This window comes from Lampris incognitus, chromosome 11, assembly GCF_029633865.1.
Source record: "Lampris incognitus isolate fLamInc1 chromosome 11, fLamInc1.hap2, whole genome shotgun sequence".
Taxonomy (NCBI): Eukaryota; Metazoa; Chordata; class Actinopteri; order Lampriformes; family Lampridae; genus Lampris; species Lampris incognitus.
Genome location: NC_079221.1, coordinates 38,093,040 through 38,102,840, shown reverse-complemented (window position 1 = coordinate 38,102,840; position 9,801 = coordinate 38,093,040).

The following is a 9,801-nucleotide window of genomic DNA, read 5'->3' as shown; positions in this document are numbered from 1 at the left end:
GTTTAGCAGATCCATATCGTTTGGGATACAGGCTAGGTACCCTTCCAACTCCCCTGTACCTTCTGACCTTCTGGACTTCATTGAGGAGAAGAAATCATCTTCATCTGAGGAATGTTGTCCAGCTTGCTCCACTTCCACCTCTGCCATCTGGTCAAGGTGTTGTCTGACATAAGCCAGACCTGTCGAGTAACAACAACACATTTCTGACAATTAAGACTTGATTAATTTACCAAGAGTGCACCATAATGCATAATGCCTTATAGCACTGACCACATTGTATTGAGTATAAAACAAAGTAGATCTCCAATAAACTGTTGAAAAGCAGTTTATTATAAGATGCAATCATACCTGTTTCTATGACATCAGGCCTCTCTGTCCAGGTGGTCTTGAACTTCGGTAGAAGTATTGCTGCCGCAATCAGTTCTGGGTCCATCATCATCTCACCAAAACGCTTTTGGACACCATCCTGAATGGCTTTGATGAGTGGTAGACACATCTTGGATGAGGTCTCCTGCCTTTTGAGTTTTGCTTGTAGCTGACATATCACTGGGAGAAGCCACCCTAAGTGTGTGTTGGTCTCTGACTGAAGTATGTTCAAGGCCTTTACCAGAGGTTTCATCACTGAGCAGTAATCAGTCAGGAAAGCAATTTCTGCTTGAGTCAGCCTGGCATAAATAGAATACAAACAACTGTTAGGAAATCAAGCAGGAAAAGTTGTTTCAAGTATGTAAACACACATTCACACTTTCATACTGTTGAAATGCAAATTAAAACTTACGTTTTCAATTTGAATTATTCACAAATATTCCTGATTGCGTCCTCCCCTTTCTCTTGTATGATCTGTATGATTCTCTCCACAGCCATGAATGTTGAATTCCACCGCATTTGATTTGGTTGGATGAGCTGGAGTCGGCAATGATCTTCCACAACTTCTGCTGCCATGTATGAACGACCCGTCTTGTTCCACATGGCTTGACATTTCCCAAAGCCTGCACGTGATAGTCTCTTGTATGTGTCCATCTTCTTTTCTGCTATCTCAGCATCTGTTGTGGTAACTAAGTTGAGAAGATGGCATGCACACCTTTGGTGTGTAGGAAGTTGGTACTCCAGGCCATTATCTTGCTCCAGGATGCTGAATGTGTCCAGGTAGTTGGCTGTGGGCTCATCATCAATTGAATCTCTGTCCGACTCAGCATCTGATTCTGCATCCTCAGACTGGCTCTGTTCTCCGAAGACACTAAAAGCTTTAACGAAGTTTGAGCCACTATCTGTTGTGGTTCTCACCACTTTGCCCCTAATTCTATACTGACAGTGTATGTCGTCAAGTGCTCCTGCAAGGACATCAAAGGTGTGGGACCCTCTTAACCTCTTACATGCAAGCGCAGCTGATCTCCTCTCAAAGGTTTCTTCATCCACCCAATGACCCGTCACCCCAATAAAACTTTGCTGGTGTGCAGTCCAACAATCTGTAGTGGTGGCAACGTAGCTCACTTTACTGAAATGGGACATGACATTCTTCTTCATCTGAATGGCAGATGCCTCTAATCTTGTCCAGACAGTGGGCCTGGAAATGACCTTGCATTGTGGATTTAGCGTTGTCAAAAGTTCTTTGAACGCAGGTTGTTCAACCAAACTAAATGTATGAAGGCCCTCACATATTAGCCTAATGATGATCTTGTCGATCTTGCCTTGTGGCACACGGCGGTTGCCTCCCACTCTCGTGGCATCTTTTATATTTGTTTGCTTGCTTGGACTTGGTGGATTTGCTTGGTGGGTTTGCTTCCCTGGCTTTGCTCGGCTAAAAGCCAACTGTTTCGATGGATGTTTCCTCTGTGAAAAAAAAGAAAAGGGTATTATCAGTAGAGGAATCAATGTGGCGCTTATTAAACACACTGAAATTAAAACTTTGATAAATAAAAGTTTTCTATTTCTTTAGTCATCACATTTTGTCTATTACATTGTATTAAGCACAATATGCCACAATCCAGAGGGCATTACAATGCTGCACCCTTCCCAACAAAATCAATGATTTGGATTTGAATGCTAAAATTGAGATTTCAAATCAACATCAAAAGCCAATGTGTTTCTATAGCCTACCAGTATTATGATACAGAGGAAGGAGACATATCAATGCATGTGTAATCATCATAGCTGCTTGCATGCACACAGAGCAACAATCACCTACTAGTGATCTAATCCCTTGTCGTCGATATGAAGGAGTCAAAACAATCTTTTCTGGGTCTGCCTAGTAGGCGGGGAGCTACGAGGCCTTACCGTGCAGTCGTGCACCCTCCTTACAATCGAACGAAACCAACTTTTTTTGAAAGGTCTGACCATGCTAAACATGTTAACAAATGTTAACATTGAAAATTTTGAGTTGCACGTCATGTTTCAGGTACTCAATGCATTTCAATGTATTTCCCTCCATTGGCTCTCCACGAGCAAGGGGAAGGTGTGACATCTGTCTCTGCATGTTTAATCACATCTAGAGGACACAAGCTTTTGGAAAATGTATGGTTTCAGTGGTATTATTGGCTTTCCATAATAGTAGAGGCCAAAATTTAAAGTCTTTCTATTTGATTTGCCTTGTAAATCGAGTAGAAAGACTTTACATTTTGGCCTTTATTATTTAGAGAAAGCCAATCATACCACTAAAACCATACATTTATCACTAGATGTGATTAAACTTGCAAAGACAGATGTCACACTTTCCCCTTGCTCATGGAGAGTCATGTTCCTGTAATTGTAATGCATTTCCAATGGAGGGAAATGCATTGAGTACCTGAAACATGAAATGCAACCCAAAATTTTCAATGTTAACATTTGTTAACATGTTCAGCATGGTCAGACGTTTTTAAAAAAAAGTTGGTTTCGTTCGATTGTAAGGAGGGTGCACGGTAAGGCCCCTTAGCTCCCCGCCTATAGTGGAGGAGCGCTGAGTGCCCTGTAATGTTGGTTAGGCAAAGTGCCTCACACTACAACCCTCTCTGTTAACACAGTTGATACATTTGATTTGACTGTAAATTCAAAGACACAATCAAATTGAAACCCTTGGCAATTTCGACGGGGTAACACCGACTATTCATAGCAGCTAAATTTAACCAAGGCTAATTTCCCCGAGTCCACTCAAGACTACTAGCAACTAACAGCTAGCCTTTACACACTCAAGTACCAGGGGCTAGCTGTTATGCAAATTTAGCCAATGTCCTAAAGACTTAAACAGACTGTAAATATACATTACGCGTTTTGTATCTGTTTGAAGTACGATAAACATGCGGATTGTCGGCTGGAGTGAGTTCATTTGGTACTTAATGATGTGTCACGTTTGATTATGTTAGCATAGCAGCTAATTAGAATGTGCTGGCTAGCTCTTCTACTGTCAATGGTTGCAGGTGCTAGCATAAAAATGCCCACGAAATGGGGTGAGCCTGGGTTGGCTATATTAAATAAAACTACTAATGAGACAGCAGAAATACTTACCAAAACATGCTTCTGCAGATTTGAAGTGGAGTTGTTGAAAGCAGACAGGTACTTCACTGCTGGGAGGCCCATCTTGCACTGCATGATGATGCTGTTGCCTTTCCTACGCTTGAACAAAAAGAAATCTTCCAAATGTGGCCAAGGATTTTTTTCTGCATCTAGTTCTACAGACTTCGATGTTTCAGCTTGAGCTTCATCTATCATTTCTAGGTCCGGGTCTTCTGGACCGCTGGCCGTGCCTGCTTTGTCGACCTCCATTCTAGCACTAAAAACTTCGTGCCCACTAACCTAGCTTGTCCGCACGTGCCCTCTATGTTCACGCGCCAGTGCTAATCACATCATCATTTGTCACTGTTGGTTCTGGCCATTGGTTTACTGTCTATGGTGCTGGCGCGTATTTTCCCCCTGTAAGTTGAATTGTTATTTTTACTCAGTAACGGATAGGATTTATAAAGTAACTAAGTACAATACTTGAGTCAAAACGTACTCAAGTAAAATACAAAATACCGATTTTAAATTGTACTTAAAAAATACAAAATACACAAAAAAAGTATTCAATACAGTAACTTGAGTAAATGTATTTCGTTACTTTCCACCTCTGGACACTATGTTTACTCAGGTTACGCAGGACAACAGAAACCTTGCTGCTAGCTTTAAAGGGAATGTCAATCAGGGCAGCCTCAAGGACCAAGCCACCAGGCAACTTGTGGTGTTTGTGTGGTTCAAGGACAAGACTTGTGGTTTGGCTATTCTTTCTCAATCTGACATCAGCCATAACACAGTGCTTTTGTTTTGCCGGGATGGTGATTGGGTCTTTACCATGTAAACTGACGGGACAAATGCGGTTGTCATTTTCGCATGTCTGGGCAATGTGTTGGAGAAAACTCTTTGGAGTGAAGTCTGCGGATGAATCCTGGACCATCTCATTCCTGTAATTGCTCATAGAGTCTGAATAGTGTATTGGTCCCAACCAACAGAGGGATTTACTGTTCAATTTGCATTCAGGGACCACAAGTGCTAATACAAGTAGCTCTTCTTCCTCGCCAGTGATGTTTTGAGGAAAGGTGACATGAGTTTCAATGTAGCCCAAATAGGGAAAATTCTGTCCTCCCGCTCCTTCAATTTCAAGAAGTGCATGGATTGGCTGAATGGGAAGGTGAGACAAATGGTTCTTATGAAAAGACTCAGAAACGTTTACGACTTGTGAGCCAGTGTCCATGATGGACTCACATGGTACACTTTCAAGGAGGACTGTAGCTGCACATCGAGGACCTATAGGTCCAGGATGAATTCAGCGCTATAATCATGCTCCATTGTCGGTGTCACTTCTCTAGTTTGTGCTTCAGCACTGTGGACTAGTGCACCGGGACTAAGGCTATCTGTGGGTTCAGCTACTGGGGGGTCCCACAGCAGGAGCTGCTACAAGTTTAAAGCAAAGGGTGCTGCAGCCTGCTGAGCTTGGAACTGTTCTTGTTTCTCCCTCAGCTTTGTATTTTTCTCATGAACAAATGTGGGGTTTGGTTAATTTGAACAGCAAGCTGCAATATGATTGTTTTCTCTGCACCTGAAGCAGAACCATGCCTTAAGCATTCCAGGGAATTTAACAGATCATTTAAAGCTCCTACAATTAATATTTTGAGGCCTCTGGCCCTCATTTGAAAGTTTAGAACTCAGAATTAGTATTAGGACTTGTTTAGCCCTCATCTATTTTATTTTCAAGTTTGGTAATCTTGTCTGTTGTTGACATCGATGGGGAGTCATTATCGGGGGTGGGTTTCTTTGGCTTAAATTTCCACCTGTTTGGTCAGCTCGCTTACTTTCTTTTCACGCGTGAGTGTCTTGCTTTGGGTTGTGTTGGGCGAGGGGACAGGCTCATGGTCATTGGGGGACTTGCTAAGGATATAATGGGCATGTGCAGCAGCTTTTGTAGCCCCTAAGTGTTTTTTCATTCTGTCCAGCTTTGCTGACCAACGATCTTCCTCAGTTCTCAACATGGGAAGAAATTCAGGGAATGAAGTTGGACTGCTCTTTTTGTGCTCTAACTGGAGACCTATGATGAGGTTCTGATCCCAACAGCCTTGACAGAACTGTCTGAATAACTGTTCATTTGAATTTTCTGTAGTGGCTCTTCTAGAAACTGCTCTACTGGGGAAGCTGTGAAGTCTGTTCAGTAATGCAGAAGGTTTTTCTCCATTGTTTTGGTTTGAGCTGAGAAATGCTGCAAACAATTCCTCCCCATCCTCCACAACTCCAAAAGCAGAATCAAGCTGGGAGACATAAGCGTTTGGTTGAGCACTGACCCCAAGGGGCTTTAAAACATCAGCAGCTGGGCTCAGTAAGCTTTCAAGGGTCTTTGTCAACTTTTGTGCGATGTTTAAGGAAGGGTCGCTGAGAAGGAGCTCAACTTGGGTGTGCCAGGTGTCATAGTCAACCTTTCCATTGGGCCTTGGAAGACCAGAGAAGGTGTGTACCTTTGTATGTGTAGGTGGTAGATTGGCTGGCTCATTTCGGATGATGTGTTCCACAAATACTTTCTGGATGTGAGGTGGGTTGAAAATGTTCCCATCAATGTGTACAGGGCTCACTGGAACATTAGCAAATGCACTATGAACTTGTGTTGGCTCTACATGTTCACCCTGATCACAATTTGTAATATCATGGCTGGTTATGTTACTGTTTTGAGCTGTGTGTCACTGATCTGTAATTGGCATGCAGTGTCTTGGCTCTCCTGCAACTCACCCTGAAGAATGCTAAAGTAGTCTACCTTACTACTACCATCAACAAAGTTCAATTCCTTAAGGTACTTACGGGCAAACTCTTTGCCGATCCCTTCTTGGGAGATATCTTTAAAGGTCCTTAAAAGACCACGTAATGGCAGGGTCATTATGACTTAATAGGTCACCTAGGATTCTGGGATCGATTTTGGAGATGCACTTATCAGACACACACTCAATCAGGGTTCTACCCTCTGGCTGACCTTGCTCATCAGGGACCCTAACTATCTGGGGGATTTTCCTGTTTACCCCAAATACATCAGTTATTTCATCCTCTTTGCAACTGTCTTCAATACCTGTAACATACAGGGAACTCTGACCACTAACTTCAAAACGTTTGCAAAGATCTATGTTTTTATACACTTGACTCAAAATTTACGAAATTTATGAAGTGTGTGTTATGGGATGGAAGATCAAGTAGCCACTATTCACCAATCTCCTGGCTGGCTCGCCACTTCTGTAACACTTTATCTAACCCACAGTGTGCAGAACGGAGGGGTCTGCACTGCTGACTTTGAACAGAGGAAGATCTGTAGTATCTGTATCTGGGTTATTATAATTTCTTATGCTCAAAATCTAACAGTTCTGGGTTTCAACTATCACCAGCTTCATAAGGAGATTGGCAGTAGCAACTCTTCATGAGACAATCAGACCTCCAACCCACAAAGAACACATACTTAATACAACTTGAGAAGAACTGTGGAAAATTTTATTTATGAACTCATCAGTTTAACATTAGTTCTTATTGTTCACAGAATTCCCCATTTAGTAGTCCTTTAATTTTCAGCCAGTTAACGCTGTCTTTTCCAGTTCCAACAACGTTTTAGAGTTCATAACAGTGTATATATATAATACAGTATATATATGTATATAGTTTTCAGCAGCAGCTTTTAAGTTTCAGGCCTGAATTAAAAAACAAAAAAACAAAAACAAAAAACAAGAACTCAGTTTAAAAAAAAAAAGGTTAAAATAAGTAAGTTTCCTTGAGTTTATTCCTACCACCCACCTCGGAAGGCAAGGCATCCAGGAATCCACATCCAGAAAAGAAGGCATCCACAACAGCGATGGACACCCCCGGGTGGAGCAGCTCCCCACTGTCCTCAGAAGTTTCTCTCAATAACAAAAAACAAACAAACAAAAAAAGCAGCCTGCACACAAGTGTGCAGAACAGTTACTAAAAGTCCCAAATCATAATTTGATCTATGAATTGTATACAGGCTTAATGAACTGAAATAAACATTTTCTTTTAAAAAAAGCATCGCTTCCCTCTATTTTTTTTTACCAAAATTAAACAGCACAGATCATTGGACAAGATTCAGAATTCTCAAAATGTATTTAACTGTGACTCAAACACATTAACATGCGTATTACCTAACAAGTTTAACAAGTTTCAGCAGCAGAAATGCCACGCCATGCGCCTCTAGGCCGCAATTAGCCAACGGAGCTAGGCGGCAAATTAGCTCATCAAAATAGTGTAACGTGCATGTATAAGAAGACACGCTGGCCGCCGACTGGCGGGACTGACCCGTTAGTCGAGCGATTAGCGATGTCGCCTGCAATGCGGGCGATACAGGTTCGCTTCCCGGCAGCGGCAGTTCCTGTGGTTGCGTTGTCCCCCGAATTCGCTGCAATAGCAATACTCACTTTATGCAGCGACACAGCATATCCTGACTTGACTGGTTTGAACAACGTAACTTCAATCTGAAATCAACCTTTTAACTGCTGTCATGAAATATACATGCTAAATTGCTAACTCACCAGGTTATTTCGATCAACAGAGGGGAACGCCGTCAACTTCTGTGTATCTCAGTTACTCCGCAGCTAAGAGCGTGTCTCACTTGTAATGCTATGTGCCCACCGGGCCAGTAGGTGGCAATATTGGTATATCTCGTTTATTGTAGAGGGTTAAGGTTCATGCGCAGAACGTTCTCGGGTCAGAAACATGCGGCAGCAATGGAGCAGGCAAGACGTGATTAAAAACACAGTCAAGATTTACTTTTCAGCCGGTAGCAGGCGTGAACCAGACAGAAAATGGATGCGATAAAACCACCGGGGACTTTAAAGTTAACTGGAAATGTAGACGCGAACTGGAGAAATTTCAAGCAGCAGTTCAAGCTGTATGTCGCGGCTAAAGGGGTAACGGGCGTCAAATGAGCGAAAGACCGCCATGCTGCTCGCCATCGCTGGAGCTGATGCGCTGGAGGTGCACAACACATCCACGTTGGCAAACAAGGGAGACAAACACAAGCTGGACGAAGTCATCAAGAAATTCGACGAACACTGCCTGTCAAAAAAGAACGAGACTTACGAGAGGTATGTGTTTAGATCGCAGATACAACGCGAAGGAGAGACTTTTCACACACACACACACACACACACACACACACACACACACACACGTATGTAACAGTATATAAGGGGCAGGTTTTTAGTTGTTTGACAGACCTGACGCTGATCACCAATCAGCCTCCCCATCGCGTCTTGTCTCCCGCAAGCCACGCTCCCTCTCTCTGCTTGCAGCCGAGGCTAAACCGCACACCCCTTCCACAGAATACTAACTATGAATGCACAAAACAAATTATACTTTGAAAGTGATGTGAGCTATTGAAATCAGTGCCTCTGCTGTTCACATTATCATAAGCGCCCCAAAACCATTGCAAGATGTGGAAAAGAAAGTTTCTGTACTGTTTAAAAAAATGAGATCACTTGCGATAATCCTACATTTGCCTAATTTCTCACACAATAATCTGTATCAACTCTATTATTATTATTATTGTTATTATTTATTACCATTACGGCAATGTTTCTGGCTGCGCTCAGTTTGTCCAATTTGAAAATTCGAGATCACAGTCCTTTCCTGTTACTACCAGTGTTCCCCAAAACTCTGTATTAGGACCCCTGCTATTTATTTTTTTACCTATTACCTCTTGGCCACATTTTCAGGAAATTTGGCATTCAATTTCACTGCTATGCAGATGACAACCAGCTTTATCTATCCACCCAGCCTACCTCCACTCTTCCACCCACTTCCCTTTCTGACTGCTTACTAGAAATTAATCCTGGTTTTCATACCACTTCCTCAAACTTAATAGTAATAAAACCGAGGTCATCTTCATAGGTACTAAATCTACTTTGGCTAAACCTGATAGTTTTTCCCTACCTGTTGACAATTCTATCCTCCATCACCTCAGGCTAAGAGTCTGGGTGTCATCTTGGACAGCACGTTATCTTTTGAAGCTCACATCAACAATGTTACTCGGTCTGCATACTTCCACCTATGCAATATCAATTGTTTTTGCCTGTCACTTACACCTAACAGCACCACCATACTCATTCACACCCTGGTTACATCCCATATTGACTACTGCAATTCTATCCTCTTTGGTCTTCCCCTCAAGTGTCTTCATACACTTCAATTAGTCCAGAATTCAGCTGCCCCTACCATTACCAGGACTCCTTTCATAGATCATATCACTCCTGTTCTTTAGCAACTCAATTGGCTCCCTGTTAAATACTGTATTGACTTCAAGATACTGCTTCTCACCTT